The sequence below is a fragment of the Aythya ferina genome, assembly GCF_964211825.1.
Source record: "Aythya ferina genome assembly, chromosome: 9".
NCBI lineage: Eukaryota > Metazoa > Chordata > Aves > Anseriformes > Anatidae > Aythya > Aythya ferina.
Genome location: NC_140305.1, coordinates 17,689,549 through 17,710,293, shown reverse-complemented (window position 1 = coordinate 17,710,293; position 20,745 = coordinate 17,689,549). Strand labels below are relative to the sequence as shown.

General features: G+C 51.5%; 1 protein-coding gene across 26 annotated transcripts in view; it reads left to right on the top strand.

Annotated features, from left to right (window-relative positions):
- LPP (LIM domain containing preferred translocation partner in lipoma) overlaps nucleotides 1–20,745 on the top strand; it is a 381,557-nt gene that overhangs the window by 68,795 nt on the left and 292,017 nt on the right. For 20 of the 26 annotated variants that reach the window (XM_084529025.1, XM_084529011.1, XM_084529022.1 and 17 more), the window contains one exon: nucleotides 3,009–3,114. The gene's annotated coding sequence lies outside the window, so the exon portion shown is untranslated. Of the gene's footprint in view, nucleotides 1–2,690; nucleotides 2,926–3,008; nucleotides 3,115–7,185; nucleotides 7,290–20,745 lie in introns of those variants that run through there. The other 6 variants (XM_084529005.1, XM_084529024.1, XM_084529021.1 and 3 more) reach the window with 2 other exon arrangements.

The window sequence follows — 20,745 nt, the reverse complement described above, 5'->3', positions numbered from 1 at the left end:
TTTCACCTAATTCTTCTTTTGGCCTGGGATGGCTTTTTTATGACTTCTGAATCTCCTTCTCAGCTTTTGGCGAGCTGTACCTTAAACTTAACTAGTTGGAAAGAAACAAATGAAGAAAACAATCTGTTGTGAGAGGCGTCGCTCTCAGTGAATTCCGGTCCCAGCGCTTTGTTCCGAGGCTGCTCGGTGCTTTGAATGGGATGGCTGATCCCCGCTGTTCAGCTTTTTCGCTTTAAATTACTTTTAAATGATAAATTGCTTGTTGAAATGCTTCAGGGTGCATTAAAATAAGCGGTCTGCACTGCACTAAGCACGAAAATGAGGATGCACATGCGCGCACGTACGTGTGGACGGCCTCGAAGTCCCGGTGGCTGTGGCTGTGATCTGAAGGCATGAGCTGAGGTGTGCTGAGCCCTGCCAGGGGGGAGCTGGGTGGGGTGAGGCTGCGTTACCAGAGAGACATCCCCGCTCTTACCTCTTGCACGGCCACGATAGCAATCTGAGCTTTCTCAGTGCAGGATTAAAATCAGAATCAGCCGCACGCTGGCTGCTGAGCATCTGTTGCAGCGAGCTGGAAAAGCACCTGAACATTTCCCACTGAGGCTGTAGGGCGAAGTTGTGTGAAACCCAGAGGGGCCTCCTTGGGGCTGGGCTGTGGACGTGTTTCCCTGAGGACTCCAGCGGAGCAAAGACTTGTGCTGGAATCGATGGCAATAACGTGGGTGTGTTTGTATGATGTGCTTGTTCAGCTTTCCCTACCTAAGCCAAAAGGGGATAAGCATGGCCGAGAGGAGGCTTGTGGAGCCATGGCAGGGAGAGGGGCAGACCCTTTTTTTGGGGCAGGGTGATGTTCCCACCAGCTTGCCTGGGACACGGGTGGCCACGACCTCAGGAGAGATGAGGCCAGACAGGGAGCGGGCTGGCTGCCAAGCTGCGGCGCTCCTTGCTGCGTACAAGCAGTCTGGGGAGAGCAGCTTGGGGCATGGGGTCCTCGAGTCCTGAGAAATGTTCTCCACCAAGAAATGCTTGTTGAGATCATGTCCTGGAGATCTCTGGTTTGGAGGTGACCTCATGGCTCCGTGGCTTGTGATGCAACAGTTGGGCAGCTCTGCTGGGTTCGTCCTCAGCATCTCTCCTGGCTCCCTCTGCACTCTCAAACCCAGACCAACTTTTGTAGCCTCCCACTAAAGCAGCGGGGCTGAATGACTCCGTTCTGCCCAGGTCTTGTTTGGGGTCACAGACGGAGGAGTTTGGTGGACCAGCTCAGGTGGGTACTGCTGTGCTGGCCAGGAGAGGTGGGTGCTGGCACCAGCTGGTTGCTGCCTGCCCTGGGGATGGCACCCATGGGTCCTGCTCGCCTTGCAGGACCCAGTCACAAGCTGACAGGGACAGCCAGCGCGGAGAGAAAAGCCAGGCGGATGCGGCTCAGTTAGCTGAGGCTGCCAGAGTCCTGTAAACGCTCTTATAAACATCTCATGAGCTAAACTTGATGAAAGGCGAGCCTGAGCCAAGGTCTTTTACACACAGGTTGGGTCCCAAGAATATTGCCTTACCTGGAGCTCCCGGAGGTGCTGTTGTGAATTGAATTGAAACAGGGCTGGAACCAGAGGGGAATGTTGTTGTCTTCTGCCTTTGCAGATAAGACTGAAGGGCATTTTGCCAGGAGCCTGTGGGAAGGACCTAAATTGTATATAACTCTACATCATTTTAAAATGAAAAGTAAACATGCAGAACCATAATATTTGCTTGTACTTGTCTCCTCCGTGATGGATGAAGAGAAATTGCTCTTTGGCTGAGTTCAGCAGCAATAAAACCTCGCAGTAACTCATCTTCATCCCCAGCCTGTGGTGAGTGGGAGACACCGTTGCGATCGCCGGCTGGATTTGTCCTCACAGCACCTGAAGGCAGCTCCGAGGGTCTTGGGGGCTTGAATACCTGCTCTATCCACACCTGGGTCCTGCGGGGAGTCAGTCGGGGCTGGGCACCAGCCAAGCATCAGTGGGATGGAACTGGGGAGGTGCTGATGGGGCGAGGGTAGACCCCAAAGTGCTCTTACGGTGTTGGAGAGGCGAGGGTCGCGTGTCCCTCGCGGCTGCTGTAGCATCAGGCATGATGTGCAGTGACAAGGGGCTGGTGGCAGGGGCAGGATGCCATCCCACCGGGTGACAGGTCAGGGGGACCGGGGCTGTGAGCTGCACCTGGTGTTGTGCAATTCCTTGGTTATAGATCTGTGGGCTCAACGCATCCTCACGAGCAGCGCAGGTAAAACAAACGCAAGCCCGAACCGAGCGTTTCCATCGTTACGGCAGCAAACAGCAACAGCTTTTTGTGCTGTGGTGGTGACGAGGCGAGCCTGTGCTCGTCACGAGCAGAGATAGGGACGTGGGGGTGTCGGGGCTGTGGCTGGGATGGGATGCCGGGCGGGAGGCAGGAAGGAGTGCGGCATGCAGATGCTGTGCAGCTCCTCGGGATGTGCCCGGCAGCGTCCTGGTGTGACACTTGACATGTGCAGGATGGCGGTTGTGTGGTCTGGCTGATAAAGGGCTGGTCCCTCTGGTCTGCCTGCATCTCCTGCACAGGGAGGAACAGTGTCAGTTTGGTCAAAACAGAAAATCCTGTAAGCTTCAAAACCAAATAAATGAAGCCTCGTAGCTCCGTTGTCTTGCCTCAAGCCACAGTGACTAAGGACAGATTCACCTGTTCTCATATTTTGTGCCTCATTTTATGTCCCCCTCGCATCCGTATCTTTACAAATAGTCATGTTTTGTTGTATTCCTAGTGTGACACTGTAAAGCTCAGTGCTTTGGGGTCGAAATGCTCGCTTACACAGGGTGCGCAGAGCAGCTGCTGTAAAACAGCCCAGAAGCACGGAGGCTTCTGTCGAAGAAAGCTGGGGAGGAAAACGCTCCGTTTCCCAGAAGCTGTGTGGGTTAAGCTGCAAGTTTTGGAGAAGAGCTGTCGGGAAGCCCATCCAGCGTGCATCACATGGAAACTCTTTCTCTTCGCAGGGCTGGGAAAGAAACCCAAAGTCGTGACTCCGGCAGCACCCCGCGTGTCTCCAACAGCCCCGTGCTGAGTTCATCCCACCAGCAAAGCTGTGCAGTGCGAGAGCCGGTACGTAAACACTTCTCACAGGCACGAGGGGAGTGGAAGGAGTTGCAGCTTTTCTAGCAGTAGCACCTTGCTGCGACTCTCATCTAGGGGACCAAAAAAAGCTCCTAAATGAGTGTGGAAGGGGGTTGGGATAACTGGGAAACAGATGAAATGGTAACTCCCTTGTGCTGCTTGCACAAAGAGACCTCGGAGGGGAAGGGCTCAGCACCAGCAAGAAGCTGAGAGTGTTTAGAAGTCACCCCAGCCTGCAGTGCTGGGGCTGTGGGTTCGCTGTCGCGGGGAGCACCGTGTGGCAGTGTGTGTTTGTAGGTGATGTGGGGGGCGCTGACAAACGCCTGCGTAAGAAATGCAGATATCCCGTGTCTACGTGTGCGTACACCCAGCGTACGGATCCGGGCACGTGGAAACAAAGATGTGCAGTGCATATATAGTATATACTACACAGCGGCGTGTGAGAGCTCGGGGGTGTGTGTACCAAATGTCTGTATATACTATATATGGCAGTGAAAGAATGCATATGCATTCATGTTCTCTTCTCTTTTTCTGTCTCTTCTGTCTCTCTGTGGAGCTGTTGCAAAGCTACCAGATCCAACCTCCTGGGAAGCCTTTCTGGCCAAGGTTTTACAAGCCAGCACCTGCTTTTCCTGCCTTGCTTTCTATATTTATTCCTTTGCACACAGTTTTTTGCCTTTGCCCGCAAAGCAGAACTCTCACAAACATTTGTGTTAACTTTCGGCTGCCCAGGACTTCAGCTTGCGAGTCCTAAGCTTGCTCTTGTGCATGGTGTGGGAAGGAGTGTAGGTTTATGCAGTTGTGCATGTGTGTATGAACACCCCTGGTCCTGGCTGCCTGCGTTACAGCATTCTCTATGCTGTCTCCCCGCGATGCTGCAGCAGTCCCCGCGTTACGTCTGTCGTGCAAGTTGTGCTCTCCATCTCTCTGAGATGCTTTTATGAATCAAATGTTCTGAGTGTCCTGCTTATGTAATGCCGTGTAAATGAAATTAGTCACGCCTGACCCAGTGGCCAAGTGATAATGATCTATACTGCTGTGCGGGAGGCTCGGCTTGGATTTTATTCCCAGGCCCCTGAGCTTTCACTTTCCAGGATCAGGACTGTGGCAAGGAGAGGGACTCGTGGCGCAGCGTGGTAGGGAGCTGCTGGTTCAGCTGTGCTGGGACATGGACCTGTCCATCCCTCTGGTTTCTATTCTTTGTGGTTTGGAGTGGTAGGTGCTCTAAAACAGGGGCACCGAACCTCGGTTTATACTTCAGTACTGCTGTTTAAGCACAGTAGCAAGAGAAGACACGATGCCATCTGAGCTGGGACCCCAAAAAGACATCCCAACACCAGGTGGTGGGACTGCAGTCAGCGAATGCTGCTTGAGGGGACGTGTGTGCTTGCTCCTGGGTGCCGGGTGGCTGCTGTGCCGAGCGTGCCCTGTCCCTGGGGCTGTCCCCAGAGCACATCAGTGCTCCCTCCCAGCCCGGGGGGTATTGAAAGGCCGTGCTGGGCTGCCTGCCAGCACCGGGAACCGGCTTGTCCTCGTGTGCTCGGCCCCCTGCCCTCCCAGCCCCTCTAACAGCTATATTCATTCCTGGCACGGAGTCCCTCTAAGGTCACGAAGCCAGGGTTCAACCCCAGGAGCCATAAAACATACCCTGCCTGACCCCTGCGCGAAGGCAGCGTTAACAGCCTGCCTTCCCTGGGGTTTCGTTTCCCTGTCCCCACTGCGTGCCACCGCCGCCTGCATTCCTCTCCGGCTCGGTAAGCCCCTTGCCTCTCGAGCTGACGCAGCTAATATTTCCCTGCTGGCAGGGCAAGCGAGGTGGTGGCATTTAGCTGCGAGGGAGAACCTTGATCTCTTAATGCTGCTGGAGCCCGGAGCTGCGAGGGCTGCTGCGCTCCCGGGGCAGGATTGCTGCTGTCCCAGTCCCTCCTCCTCCGTGGCTTTGTTCCCTTCCGTGCCTGATCCCTGCTTCATCCTGCTGCGTGTCCTCACACAGATACCCTGGGAATTGTCTTCAGTGAAAGACTGAAAAATGGAATCAGAGTTTGCAAAGCCTTCCCAGGCACTCTAACAACTCATCTTGCTATGGTTTTGGAGCATCTTCTTTGATTGGTGTAGTTCCTGAGCAAGGAGGATGTCCCTCATGGCCCAGCTGTTGGCTGGGGCACTTAGCTCTGGGGAAGGTCTCAGTTGTTTTTATTTTATTTTATTTTATTTATTTAAAGAATAATTGATTGGCTGCCCACAGAGGGCTAGTCCCAGCCTGCATTTTGGGAAGATGTTGCTCTGGCATTACCCTGGGGTAGCACTTAGCACCACTGGAGCTGTTGGCTGTTTAAAGCTGTCTTTATAACTCACGCGTGATGGGTATGTGCTGGTGCTGCCTTGTTAGGTTAATTTGTAGTGGTAGTGATGGGTCACCAAGTTAGATGTCCTTATTCTGAAAGACACAGAGCTTTGTTTTCTTCAGAAGCAAGGGTTTAGATGTTTTCTGTCACCTGTGGTATCAGGGACTGAACTCAGGCTGTCACGGGCCCCTGATCCCTGCCTGGCTGCTGGAGGTAATTGTGCAGCCTCTGTCACTGCAGGGGTTTGGCTTCTCCTGAAGCCTGTGCTTTGGTATCACTGAGAGCCAGATGTGCTCTTTTTTTTTTTTGTTACTGTCACTTTTTTTTTTTTTTTACTGCTTATTTTGGCCATACATGGGCAGAGTCAGCTCTGGAATTCCTTCCCTATAAATTCAATAGCATCTTGTGGGTGGTGCTGGGGAATCACTCTGGCAGCGCTGCCTGGGCAGCCTGTTCCCCTTGAAAACGTCCTGATTTGCACATTCCTCAGATGCTGCGTGCTCAGCCTGGCCGGTGGCTGCAGCCACCAGCGGGCTGCTGGGGCAGAGGGGCTGGGAGGGTTTCAGCCTGGGTATTCACCCCCTGGCCATCCCTGGGGTGGCGGAGGGGAGATGTGGGTGCCTGGGAGAGGTCCCTGCTGCCCTGTGGGAGTAAATCACCCCTCTTTGTGGGCAGGATTTGCTCTGTAAGTGTACCTGTGCTGCCTCCCGGGCTTGCTGGATGTTGAACTTTGAGTGGGGACACTCGGTGCTCCCCTGTTGCCATCCCCATGTCCCACGTCCCTGCAGGGATCCTGCCCAGGTGGCAGCGAGCTTTTTCTCCTTGTGCTGCTTGCCCAGAGAGCCCGTTTGCTGGAGCAGGGAGCCTTTTGATTCCAGGCAGGAAGAATGGCTTTGGGATCGAGGGATGCTGCTGTCCTGGGGCTCCTGTTCCCCATGGGAGCTCTCTGCTCGTGCAGGGTGCGTTTCTCTCTGCAGAGCTGTTTGGCCTCTGACGAAGCAGAATCACATGCGCGCTTCTCGCGGGGCGCTGACTGGATGAGTCAGGTTCAGGGAGCTTTTCCCTGCCCCAGGTGAGCAGCTGGAGCCGAGCAGGAGCCCGAAGCCATGCACAGTCCTGCTTGTGCCCTGTGCCCTGCTTGCCAGGTGGCTCTGACTGCTGGGGCTCACCGTTCTGGCACTGAGTTAGTGTCACCATAAGCACAGCCCGATTTCACCTATTGGCCTTCAAATAGCACTCAGAAAACCAGCTTTGGGAGCTTTCCTGCTGGTGAGTTGAGGGACGAGAAGAGGGAGGTTTTGAGCAGCAATTGTGGATGCGGGGCGATGGCTCCTGGAGCTGCCTGGCTGCATCTCCCCGGGCATCCCCAGGAGGGGACGGGAGCTGCCCGAGCACGGGCCGGGACCGTGCCAGCGCCGCGTGGCCTTGAGTTCAGGCTGCTCGTGGGTCGGCCACGGTGATGTGCTCGGTGCCTGGAATTCAGGCTGGAGAGGGGCAAGTCATCCCCGTGCCAAAGGCAGGGAGAGAAGGGTGATTTTTTTTGACATCCTTCGGAGTTTTGATCTCCATATTTGGAAATGTTTACCCATTGCTCTGATCTATTGCAAGGGAGGGGAGGTGACTCAGGGTCTGGTGGAAGCAGGATTTGAATTCCTGTAGTAAGGTTTTTTTCTTTTTTTTTTTTTTTTTTTTTTTGTCCTTCTTGTTTTGGAAGCTTCTTGTGGTCAGTTTTCAGTTCTCTTTTGCTCCTGGACCTTGTTCCAAATTTGATCTGCTCGAAAGGGAAGCGTATTAGCGAAGGAGCTTGCCTGGATGCTGGTAAGTGCATCATTGCTGCTTTAGCAAGCAACTTGGGATTTTCTGTTTTGTTTAGTCAGATGGATTGCATCAAAGTGTGTGCGTGGCTGCTGGTGGAGGCAGGCATGTGGATCGCCAGTCAACAGAAAAGGACCCGATGAAAGTTTCTCAAGCTCGGAAATTTAGCTTAATAGATTGGTCTCAAAGGCAAAATGTTTCTTCAGGCCTAGGTACAAAGATAATTTCAGCCAGCTCCCATTCAGCCAGGCTCTTCCTTGTAGTTTCTGGCTGATGCACCAAGGCAGCAGAGCTCTGTAGGGTTAAATGGGTACGGTTATGTGCATGTGGTCAGCAAGTAAAGTATAGCTTAAGAAAGATTTCTGTCTCCTAAGCAAGTGTGTGTGTTCAGAAGGCTGTGTGACACAGGGATATATTTATCTCCAACGTTAATATTTAACTGTTTTGTTAGGGAACTGCAGAAGTTTAACAGCTTTAACTGTATGAAGGTTCAACGTGTGGTTTTTCCTGTTATTCTTTATTTTTCCTTAGCGGGGTGTTTTTTTATCTGTCTGATACTGCAGCTGTCTGCTTCTCTGCTTCTCCCCTTTTCCTTTCTCCTTCCTGAAAGGAAACTGCAGTTCATCGAGAAAGTCAGGGGAGCGGGGGGGAACCTGGAACATGTTTTGCTTCCTGTTTTATTCATGGCAACTAGAGCCATGCCCAGGAATCTGGAGTGGAGATCCACTATCCCGCATTCCTCTTGTCATTTGGAGCATGTAACACGTATAGAGTGCTTTTAGTGCTGGCTCTGGGGGTTGCGTAGCAGCGAGTCCTGCGCCTCAGATAGAAAGCACTGCACTTTGTCCTTTTACTTGGGAAGGGATGTTGGTGAAAAACGGTGTATGGCTCGTATCACTGCTCAGTGATGCGTGCATCTGCTTTGCTAAATGGTATTTTTAGGCTGATTCAAGCTTGTTATCGTACCCTCCTTGTTTTAAATTTAGGATGTAACTTTCTAGCAGAGGGCTTGCTTGGATTTTCTTTTGCCCTTTTGACTAGGGATTATTATTCCACGTGAGGTTTGGTTTTCTTAGGAGATATGGATTTGCATCAGGTCTCTTAGGTGCAAAACTGAAATGTTTTTTTTGGGGAGGACAAAAATGCTCGACATAGCTTGCACAAGAATAGGATGTGAGCAGAAAAGCGGTGTACCCCAGCTGGCAGCGAAGGGACTGCCGCGGTGTGTTCCTGCAGGCAGGTCGGGTTTCGAGTTTGCACATTTCAGTTGCATTTTAATCCACGCTGTTTCAACAAGCTGCTTGGATTAGGTGCAGCTTTGGGGCTCGGGGCCCTGCTGTCCTGAGGAGCTCACAGCCTGAGCAGGCAGCGTAGGCGACAGCGTGGAGAACGGGGTTTGGGGAGGCGCGTGGAGCTGCTGCAGCATGCGAAGCCTCAGCACGGTGACTTGCTGGGGGAGCCACCTTCCTTTGTCGTGTGCGGTGGGGCAGAGCCGTGGAGGGCGGTGAGTCCAGCTCTGTGTTGCTCCTCGTGCTCTGTGCTTTGCCTCCACGTGTGCACGTGCGGCCCCGGGCCATGCCTCCTCCTGCACCATGCCTCGAGCAGCCCCTGCTTCGGTGGCGCTTGGATGTGGCGCCTCCAGGCTTCGCCAGCCGCTTGTAGCCCAGCTTGGTTGTTGGGGACAGGGCTGGAAATGATGATGTTCTGTTCCCCTCGCAGTCTCCCCCCTTCCATGCTTGCTGGAAGACCAAGACGAGAGGTGCCAAGGCCCAGCTGGGTCCCCAGGCCTGGAGGCAGCGCCAGAGTGAAGGCGCTTCCTCAGGAGGCCTCGGGGCAGACGTCGGGCACGCCAGGGGCTGATAACCTCCATGTGCTGATCCTTCTGCCTGACACATCTCCGCTGGATGGACCTGAAGGCTGAGCACCCCCAGGCAGAGCCCCTGCCTGGAGGAAGCCCGAGGCTGGGGCCGCAAACTGCCAGGGCTCTTCTCTGGTGTCTCTCCAGAGCCCGGACAGATCCGGTGATCGCTGATGCTAACCAGGATCTGCAGTGGATGCCACACAAAGGATTTTCTTCTGTTCTAGGAACGGAGCCATTAAGGGCTGACCTGTAAACTAATACACGGCTAAAGATTTTCCTCCTGCAGCCTGGCACTCTGGAAACACTCGAGCCTGAGAAGCCTTCGGTGGCTTCCGTGGACCTTGAGCACGTTCAGAGAGCTCCATGCCTGTTGCTTAAGCCCCTCGATTACTTTTATAGATGCAGAAGATTTGCTTTAGCTCCTGTGTAAGGAGGATTGGTTCACAGCCCGTCCTTCACCCCGGCGGTTGCACCAAATGATCACAGCACAGCTCGCTGGGCTGGCACCGTGCAGGACGTGGCAGGGTGGTGACACTGCCACTGTGTGACCTGGGGGCTGTAAGGGGGCGTAGCAGGCACCAAGTGTGTGTGCCCCAGAAGCTGCCCCAGATAGCATGGAGGGGAGGAAGGAGAGGCAAGATCGCAGGCCTGGATGGCTCGGTGTGTCTGGTGCTTTGCATTTCTGTAGGCAGAGGTTTCAGAGCTCCGAAACACATCGTGTCTGCAGGCTGGGGAAAGCTGTGCTATCCTGGTGGGTGCGGGTGCAGAAACTGAGGCACTTTGTGGCAAATTTGGGAAAAGTGCAAATCTTCTGATTCCGTGTGACTGTTCATGTTCAGCTCCTGCACAGCAGCTGTTTTACAGCCTCGTGCCGAATAGCGCTGTTAAACACACTCTAATAAAGTCATACTTTTCTGAGCGTGAAATATTTCTGCTTCAGTTGCTCAAAGGTAAACCAAGTCATACCGAGTATTTCATAAAGCTGATCTATGTTGCCCGTGTGTGACAGGATCCCAACGTGTAGCGTGGCTTCTGGAGCTTCCAGATGGCACTTCACCTAATGGTGCCACTGCTACCTCTTAGTATCTGAGCAGAGCGCAGTCTTTTAAGAAATGTCTGTGCTTATTAGCTTTGTAATGCACATTCTTGTGTAACAGCTGCTGCAAGCAGCAGGAGGTCTTACTCTCAGCCTAATTCTTCAGTCAACTTTGAGGGAAATTTGCTCCTGTGAACGAGGTATTTGCATTTGGGGTAAGATCTCTCAGATGAGAAGAACTTGTTTGCCTCCAGTGAGCATGTCAGTTCAAGGACTCGCATGCCCAGGAGGAATAAACAAGTTGCTCTTGCTCCTCTCGCAGCATCAGTGAACAGTGTGGAAGTCTCCCCAGTTGCTTTTTGCTTGATATGGGGGTGACTGCGTTTTAAAGAAACGTCAGGTTTCGGAAGCCTGGCTGCCTGCATTGAGGAGGAAAGGAGTTCTTGTGCTGTCTCACACCCCTACTGTGAAAATATTGCACAGAGGAGTCCCAGAGAAGCTGTCCGTTTTGGCAGCCACTTCCCTCCTACATGCTTGTTCTTCAGGTAAATCCCTCGTCAGCCCTGTCAGCCGTTCCCCCTTCCTCCCTGAAAAGTCATTATCATCTCTTGAAATTAAGGAAAAGACAGGAGGAGGGAATAAATGGATGTTAAGAAGTAGAAAACAATCAATTAAATAGTACATAGCATGTAATTTTCCTTGGAAACTTACCATGAAATTGAGGAGCACTTTAACAACTAGTAATTTAAATTGCATTTGAGCACTGCTAATGGGTTGTTTGCATGGGAATTTCGGTCATTTCGCAGCAGGCCCCTGTCTTTAGTACCCCTTCATTCACTTTTAGGAAAAAAAATAAATATCCTGCAGACAACTGGTCCAACTGTTGCAGGTAAAAGGTGATACCACTGAAATTTTGCAAGCTCTTGTTAGGTTCAGAGCTGTTTACTTCATTAGCATCAGCTCTTCCAGTGTTAAATTTGATGGGAATTCTGGGAATTCAGCACTTTTGATCTAAAGAAGCTTGTCAAGCTTGTTATTTCTAAAAGGCAGGAAAATAACGTTATTCCCATTGCACTCACAAACGTGTTAGAGGCAGAATGGCTGCAGGGGCTCCTCCAGGCTCACGGGGTGTTTGCAGCCGTGCTCGGAGAGGTCTCTGCTCCTCGGGGTCCTCCCCAGCGTGGTCCCAGTGCCAGGGCAGGGAAGCTCCTCGCCTGCAGCTGGGGCTGACCTGGGAATGCTGCCTGTGTCCCTGCCTTTATCACCCCGAACAAATCCTAACAGCCTTTTGGGATCTGATCCGAAAAGGAACAACAGAGAGGTGCTGATCAGCTGTAGCTGTGGGGTATTTTCACCGAACCTCTTAGGCTTGTTTTTCCAATGTTTAATGCTCTCCTTCACCACTGTTTTGCTTATAAAATGCCAGCGATTTTCAGCAAAATGCAATTAACCGTGCGCTGTTTTGCCACTGGTTTTGGTAGGAACAGACTCTATAGGAAGGCAAAGGCAAGTTGCTCGTCGCCTGTTGCTGAATGAACATCCCGTTTTCAGAGCAGGGCTTTTGCAAATCCGTGGGCACAGCTAGCATATGGAAGGGGGTTCCATTGTAAAAACAAATCTGGCCTTCTGTTTCTGGATGTGTAGGTTGTTTCTTAGAAGATGGAACCTTTAAAATCTGTCCCTGCAAACATGGCTGTTAAATTCTTCTATTTCTGGCGAAGCAAGGCAGCTGTCTGCGCCGAGATAAGCTATAAAAGAAGCAATATTTTCCAAAAAGGGCCTTTTTTTAGCTATACCTGCCAGACAGCTTGGCCAGCAGGAGTTCACAAGGAGTGTAGCCACTGCTGCCCTTTTATGCACAGGGCCCTGAGCCACGTCAAAACTCCTGGGCAAGTCTCCAGGGGCAGCGCTAAGCAGCAGCTCCTCAATCTCTATCGTGTGAAAGGCTGCCACACAGACAAGAGCCTTCGGAGCAGAGGGAGGGCTGCTTGTCGATGTGATTGTTCCTACAAGATGTTCTGTTGTTTTCCAGGTGATTGCTTCGTCTTCAGCGGTGCTCCTGTTTTTAATTTTACTCGCATCTTTCTCGCCTGCAGTGGCTGTCTCCTTTCATCGCAGGAGGGGTTTGATGCTCCCCATCCAAGTTATTTACTTGAACGCGTTCCCCTTTGCTGCCTGTTCTGAGGGTAGCTATATGAGTTCAGACAAAGCCAGTAACAAAAATTGTAATTTTTTCCTAAGTGTCTGGGTGAGGTTTCTAAAAGGATAATAATGTTATCCTTTACGCATCCTGACACAGATGCTGTCCACGGTTCTTCATTGGTTATCAGCAACCCATCTGCAGAGATAGGATTGCAAGAAAGCTGTGTCAGATAATCTCGTCGAGGCTGCTCAAGCTGTAGGGACAGAGCGGGACGTGGCTCTTGAGCACGCTCAGAGTGGGTGAGTGAGAAATTCTTCAACCCGGGAGGGTATCAAGATCGACATTTCGAGGCCGTGTGGGCGAGGGGCTGGCGTGCGGTGGGAGGCAGGGGTGAAGTCCACGTGGTGGAGGAGGGCAGAAGGGCCAGAGAGCAGCGACTTGGGGCGTTAGGAAACCCCAGACAGCTCACGTTCTGCTGAGATAAGGAACCAGCTGATAGCATCAACTCTGTGAACTGTCTAGCCGGTACTCTTGCCCTCTTTTTTATTTATTTATTTATTGAACGAGCATCTTACCATGCTGATTCTTGAGAAGTGCTATGCCCACCAAACAAATCCCCCGTCACGCATGGGCAGCATTGCCAAACAGCCAGCTGCTGCAGGGCATCAGCTCAGCGCTGACGCGGAGCAGGGTTTTGCCTCCACTGGCTTTTTCGTGGATCACGGGCCTCTTAGTCACCGATTTGTGCCTTGTGTGTTGTGCGTAATCCTCTCTTCATAACTTTCTTTTCCTTGCCCCACTTTTCCATTTCAGCGGTCCATTTTTCCCCTTTCCCAATAGCAGACACTCTTGGCGGGTAAAAGTCAACGTAGATGTGCTGGATACTCCTCCAGCAAATATCTGTGTGCCTGCTGGTCCAGCAACTGACTGACAACTGAATAGAAATGAGGCACGTGAGGTAGAATAATCCTGGTAAGGTATCTGTGGCCGTGCTCTCCCCTTGCTAGCACATGCGGTGCTCCCCCAAGCCCCCGTGTGGCTCATGGTGTGAGCTCGTGGGTGAGCTTGTGCTGAAGGCCCTTTGTTTGCCCTCCTCCCTTTCTCAACTGGTTTTGAAGAATGCTGATAGATTTAAGTAATAGCCTTGTAGCTGAGAGATAAGGAAGAAAAAAAGAAAAAAAGTCTTGAGGGTAGATTAGTTTGCTGTAGAGGGAAGGCAAACACCGAGGGAGCTCGGTGGAGGGAGCTGACGCTGAGCTACGCCGGAATGCTGAGATCGCGTATTTATCATTTACCTGCTCCGTAAATGTGTGTCGTGTTTTACAAGTGGGGAAGAAGACAGTCCTTGTCCGAAAGAGTCTGCAATCCACGACGGACAAATATGCACTCGAGGGCCTGGTTAGGGAGGGCAGGGGTGATTGCTGGAGGTAGAAATCTGGGTAAAGTGGATTCCTAGAAGAAAAGGGCTTCTCGGGGGGGAGTCGTGGGTGGGGAGAAGGGTGTTTGAGGTGCCAGGGGAGCGGATAGACAGGGGAGGGTAAATTGCTCTGGAAGGAGATGAAAAGACCTGAAAGGAAAGAAGGTTGAAGGGGGAGGGTAGAAAACAAGAAAAGTAGTAGGAGGAAAAAAGAGCAACAGGGCCGCTGTGGGAGGGGATATTGTGGGATGCTGTAGATGAGAGTTGAGATGACCTTAACACCTCTGTGTGTGTGTGTGTTAAAAGCTATGCTGTAACTCAGCTACTGGGATTAGTCATCTCCTGGTGCATGAAGCACCAGTTTCTTCTTCGAATGGAGAGTGGTGGTCCTGTCTGACTTCCAGGGCTGGAGGATCTCTTGGCTGGGCTCGAATGCCTCGTACATCTCGTGGGGTGCTGGGTGCCTACACACCGTGCCATCCTGTACGTGCACCATTGCAAAAGCCTTAGCAGGCAAGTGCATGAGTAAATTGCCACCTTCTGCCTGGTGCCATCAAAGGTAGCTCTCCAAAGGCTTAGAAACCAAGTCAGAGATTATACACGTATAAGTAGGGTTTCAAGTGAGACAGGCTGCACTTCAATGACATCTGAGAGGGTGTGGGTGGGATGGATGTTTTTGTTGTGTTTTACCCACTCCCCAGTAAAAGAGCAGTAACCTTTGCAGCCAGCTCCTTTGTGCATTGACTTCCGTGGAACTGAGACGGCAAAAACTCACTGGTCAGCTGGTTCCTGGTGTCCTGCTTCCAGTTCTCGAAAAAGAGCTTGGGACTTCCACAGGTTCAGTCTGGGCTTTGTTCCAGTCCCAAGAACTGAAGGAGTCAGGGAAGAATTTACTGTCACCAGTCTTACTTCCCTTTCTCTGATTTCTTCTCTGCTTTTGAAAATATTTGCCCTTCATTTTTGGCATTTACGCTGCAGCCAGTGTCCATGGACTGGAAAGCCCCTTGACTTCTCCTGAAGCAGCAATAATAATTTCAGCTTTCCTCCCAGATCTAGTCCTCCTCCAGCTTGCCTCCTTCTGGTTTCTTATTTCTTCTCCAACTTCTTTGTAGCCAATAAAAGGTGTGGGAACTTGAAGGGCATCTCCTCTGGAGCTCCGTGTACTGTCATGGCATGTTGCTCCAGCAGGAGAAAAACTTGAGCTTAAAACATCTGAAATTGCCCATCATCTGGGCTCATTTCTTGTAGTCCATAATTTGGGGGTGGGGAAGAGGAGGCGAGTCATTCTAAAAATGACTCATCCCACAATAGATCGATGCTAAATGTTCCATTATATTTTCATTGTCAAAGCTGACTCCCCTCTCCGTGAGGTGCTGCAGAGGATGCTTCACCATGTGTAGCGGTGGTGGCTGGGTGCACATGGGCTGATGTATGGCTAGCCATGCAGCCAAAAGGTGTCTGGGTTTTAGATCAGGGCTTGCTGAAGGGGCATTGGAATCCTTGGGTCATGGCTTGCTCCTCTTCTATGGATAGAGACTGTGTAAGGGCCATAGTGGTGACTTTTTGTACACTGAACCATTTGGGTCAATGCCTGCTGTTTGTTTTGGTGGAGTGTTGTTTGACCTCACGGAGTGTGTGTGTATGGCTGTGCGTGGGTAAGTGCATGTGCCTAAGTAAATACAGCAGTTGAGAAGGGCAAGTGCACCACCCTGGCATTTCTCAGGGCTTCAGACAAGTTACCAGATGTCATTGTTGCCTCAAATCCCAAAGGGATAAAGTGCAGAACGGACCTGTCCCTGCCTGTCCCAGCACTGAAGGGCTTTTCACAGAATCACAGAATTTATAGGTTGGAAGAGACCTCAAGATCATCGAGTCCAATTCTTTTTCTTCCATTTTTCTTCCATGTTCTTCCATTCAACCTGCGTGCGGGCTGCTGTCTGTGAGCCTTGCTGCTGAAAGCCCATGAAGTTGTTGTAGTAAAGCCTTCGGGGAGCAGGGTAGGTGGTGGAGACTGAACAGATGGTGACAAAATCTTTGTGGGTATGACCCGCACATGACAAATTCACAGGGTCTTGCTGGTGATATGGGTGTCGAACCAGCAGCCTGCTGTGGACGTGATGCTGTTCGTGCTTATGTACAGTCAGTTTGCTGTTTCTAAAGCTACCATCACCCTAATGGTTAGATATAGCAGTGGCTGGGGGCTTTCTGCTTATGCTGGAACATGAAAAGGCACGCTTTTTCCCTTCTTTCTTTTATCTTTTTTATTTATTTTTAAACACCAAGTGTCTTTGTTGTGCCTTCTACAGTGGTTGTTTCACCCTATATCGTTGTCTACCTGCTCGATGGAAGATTTTTTATTATTATGTTGCTGCAAATTTTCCTTTTTCCAAGTAGAGCATCCTTAAGGAATGGTCTGCAGGACTTGCTTTGCTGAGGCTACACCATAACCAGAGCTTGGTGATGCAGGGCCAGGTCCATAGCAGGTGTAACGGCAGTGTGGTACCTTACAGCCTGGTCTGCCAAGGCTGTTTTTCACTGCTTGTAAAGGAGCAGTTTATAAGACTTAGAAAGCTTGACGTGGACACGATGTTCCTCCTGAGATGTTGCCCTGTATCTCTCCGAGCAGTTCTTTTGTTGCTTCCGACGGCTGAAATTAAGATGGAGCAAACTCCGAAATGTTTGAACAAGCTGAGCTTTCCTCGTAATATCTCTTTTCTCCAGACAAACATGTGGGGAGATGTTCAGCCCTCCCTCCCATCATTTCCTTCCTCCCCAAGCCTCGAGACTGTCCCACTGCTGTGGGTTGCCTGTCTCCTGCACGAGTGTATTTCGTTGTCCCTCGAGAATGCCCGAGTCGGTGCTTATTTGTCTCCGAGTCATTGTCCTTGCAGTCTTGAATAAAACCCACGTTAAGCAGGTGGAGCTGATAAAATCACTTCCAATGCAGCTGAATGGCAACTGGGTCAGCTCCTTTTCTCACTGTTTCCTGACAGAGGAGAAAATAAAGCAGACACGAAAGCAAAACACATGAGTTTTCCCCTGTCTCCCTTCCCCAGCCCCACCCCGTCACGGTTTCTTCAGCACCAAAACAGAAGCCTCAGCCAGTCAGCTGCACAGGAGAGTCTGAATTTCTCAGAGTCAACATTTCCACGTCTGACAAAATCTAAAAAAGAATAATAACAATAATAAAATTTAAGAAAAGTGCAGAGGCTGCATGTGGTCTGGCACGCAGCCAGGCAAGGAGAGATCTTTGGGGTTATTATTAGGCAGATAACTGTATCAAGGACTTGAACGTCAACCCCACTGTGAAGGCTGCAGCTCTGTTGAAATGCTGATGCACGTTTGATGCTTATGAGAAAATAGATGGCGGTGTCTCCAGCCACTTTTTTTTTTCCTTCTTTTCCCCCTGCAATAATTTTGGTGCTGGTGGAGTTCCTGGGAAGCGATTGTAGGTGCTCCAAGGGGAGCTGTTGTTGGTTTTGAGCTTGCAAATCCTTTTCTGTTGTTACAACCAACACCTGGCTCGTACCTCTCAGAGGAACCATACCTAGAACTTGTCTTTGTTGGAGGGGAGGTGTGCCCAAAGGGAACTGGACTGCCTTGAGGATCTTCTGATCCCTTCTCAGGGCTTATCTCAGCAAGGTGAGGGAAGTTCGGGGGCCCTTGGGTTCTGGTTTGGAAGGTGTGTGTGTACGGAGAGGTACTCAGGGCATGGGGAAACCATCGCTGGGACGTCAGTGCCCTATAGCAGGGGGGCAACACGAGGAAGTGCAAGAAGAGCCTGACAGATCCATTAGGAAGATGCCTGTTGGTGATCCTTAAGAACCGAGACACAGCACTTAGAGCACTCGAGGAGCAAGAGCTGACGGAGAGAGGGATGCACGAGGCAAGGTGACACGGGTAGAGCTGCAGCCCGGGAAGTTTCTTGTCAAGTGCGTGGAGACGGGCAGAAGAACGTCTGTTTGTAATGCTGCGAGATACCACGTATCTGTCTGTGTTCCCAGCTATATACGGTATGTGCAAGGCTATATATAAACGCTTTGGTGGCTGGTATTTTGGCTGATACACTCACAGTTTTGTGCCACATTGAGAGATTTAAAAATATCCCCCCTGTTCCAGGAACATCTATACCATGACAGATGTCATCCGGCGTGGGGAGTGGCTTCTGCAAAGAGAGCACAGCGTTATTACTACGAGCCTCAGTACTCTATTAGATTATTTATTGCTTCGCTGCAGCCATGAGACATGTGAGGTGCATTACTTCTGCCTGTCAGTTTTTTCACACATCCAGTCAGGCAGCATCTGTCACTCCTCCCTGCAAGTCTCGAGCTTTCATTCTCAATGAACTTTCTTCCCTGCTGGAAGGGAGGCAAAATAAAGGTTTCGGGAGTACGCGGAGTTAACGAGCGAGTTCATTAACAATTATTTACCTTGGAGTCGTGCCTCTGAGAACTAGGGTCCTGCTTGGCTGGGCTGCCCGGCCGAGACACGGTCACCTCACGCTCGCTGTTGTTTTATTTCAAGGCGAGCCCGCAGACCTGTTGTGTCAGGCACTGGAAACCCAGCATGAGTCAGACCTGTCTCGGCTGCACGAGACACGGCAGGGTAGGAAACAAATGAGAAATGACGTGCTCAGGACTTGCTTTTGGGAGCAGCTTTGTGCTTCTCCGGACCTCAGCTCACTGTCCGAGGACCTGGTGGTGCTGCTTCAACCCCAGTGCCTGTCAAGAAGGGGACAAGTCCTGCTTTTGTGTGGCAGTCGTGAAGCACTGGCAGGGCTGTGCCAGGCATGTTCTGGTGGAAACACTCGGAGAGCAAATGTTGGCATTGCCAGGGAGCTCTGCTCGTACACGCAGGGGTAATTCTCCATTGCTCAGGCTTTGGACCCGCTCTGGGTGGAGTTTTTCAGATTGTCAGGGCCAGAGAACATGTTGGGGTTTGTACCTCCATTGCAGAGACTTCCAGTAAATAAAGCAAGGCAATGAAAAGACAACAGGGCTGTGAGGAGTCGCTCCTGACCCAGGCCTCTTGTTTCAGGCTACCAAGCAAGGTGCCAGCACTCTGTTAGCATCCTGGTCTGCGTGCTGGGATGCTTGTGCTGTAAGAAAAAGGTTGGGGACCCAAACTTTCCCTTCTGTGCTGGCTGCTGAGGATGGACACTATGGCTGTGGGTCTGGGGAATTTATGGTACCTTCATTTCCCACCTGCACTGGCGAGGGCAGAAGTGATCAGTGGAGCAGCAAAAGCGGATGTGTGGAAAGTGGGGTTAGAAGGGGTCAGGTCTTCCTGTGACTACAGATCGGGTAGGAAGAGTCTCTGTGGGACTTGCTAATTGTCTGGGGTTTGGTTCCTGCCTCTTGAGCTTGGCGGGTGGGCCATGTTCCCTGCGCAGAACTGCAGCGTTGCTGGGGGCAGGTTTGCTGTAGAGGCTGGAAGCAGTCTGCAGCTCCAAGGAGCCGGCCTGGTGAGCTGCCATTTGCACGGTGTTGCTGCCAGCGAAGGTGTCAAACAGCCTGAGGATTTCTGCTTCCCTTCAGAGCCAACCCACAAACAGGTGAGTGTTGTGGGGTTAGGCTTACTGGAGGAGCACGAGCCCCGTGGGTCCGCTCTGCAGGGCTCCGGGTCCTCGATGTTCTCTATCACTTTGTCAGTCAATCATTAAGGTCATGAGCAGAGGGATGCTCGTAGGTTTTCTCTGTAGATGTCCTGTTTCATGCATCCCTCCCAGAATTCTGGCCCTGTCTGCAAATACCCCAAATATCACCAAGCCCCACGCCTCCCTCCGACTTCAGAGGAACAATCTCTGCTGGTGGCCAGCCGCGGATGCCGAGGGAAGGCCCTCGACTTCCCCACCCCGCCAGCATCGGGGCACGGCCGCGGCGATCCCCTGACCTTGCACGACGCCCTTCCCGCTCCCGACCTCGCAAAAACCCCGGGCATCCACGGTGCAGCCCCGCCGGGCGCCGGATGAAAAACAAAATGCATAGAAAGCTTCGGGAGCGTGGGCGTCGCTGGGAGGGAGGACGGCGGGCAGGGGGGGGTGGAAAAATAGCTGGGGTGTCGTGTCACCGGGTGTCAGGAAGCAGCCCGGCATCGGGGTGAAAGACGAGCAGGGGCCGGGGCGGCGGGGCCGCCGGCACATTCTGTACATTCTGCAGCCCCACAGCACGTGGGGCCGCGGGAGCAGCCCGGCAGCCGCGCGTTTCGCTTTCAGGCATGTAGCTCAGCCGGTACGGCGTTATCTGGGGGCATGCTGAGCCGCTCGCTCGCTCTCTTTTTCCACTCTAGTTTTAACTGAGGTACGCTTGTTTATCCATCGGGGCTCTACAGCCTATAAACAGGATGTCTCTCGGCTTCCTTTCAGCCCAGTAACGCTAAACCGCTCTGAGCGCAGATAACGCCGCAGTAACCCTCCTGGGGGCTGAACAAGCCTCGTGCCACTCATAGCTATCTATATGTGTAGCATGTATGGGAGTGTTTAGCTCGGATGTGCCTCTATGGATGTGGCGTGAATTGGCCATCATCGGCAGGGCCACGTTGCTGAAAAGGAATTAAGTGCATGTGTTAGGTAGTGGGGCTGGAAATGAGACAGAGATTTAAACCGGATCCTTAAGGATCCTTAATTTACATTTTGTGAAAACAGTCTGTTGAATAAAACCCTAAACCTGTGAAACCTTTTGGAAAGATGTCAGTGGTTTGTTTAGATGTCACTTTCTAAAGATTTTTCCCAGTCTACTTGGGGGCATGGTGGCACCAAGAGCCTAAAAGTGAACGAGAGAGCACAGAAAATGACTCCGTTAAGTAGTGCTCGCCACGCAGAACAAAATTTTGAAGGAAAAAAAAAAAAGAAAAGAAAAGAAAAAGGAAAACTGTAACGCTATATTTCAGGAAATTGTCTCTCTTCAAAAGGTCTTTTTAGGTGTTTCAGTCAGTGTGAAACCAGGGAGGATAAAGGTCATTCTTCTGAAGTACTTTTTGATTTAGGATATTGAAATCACAAAT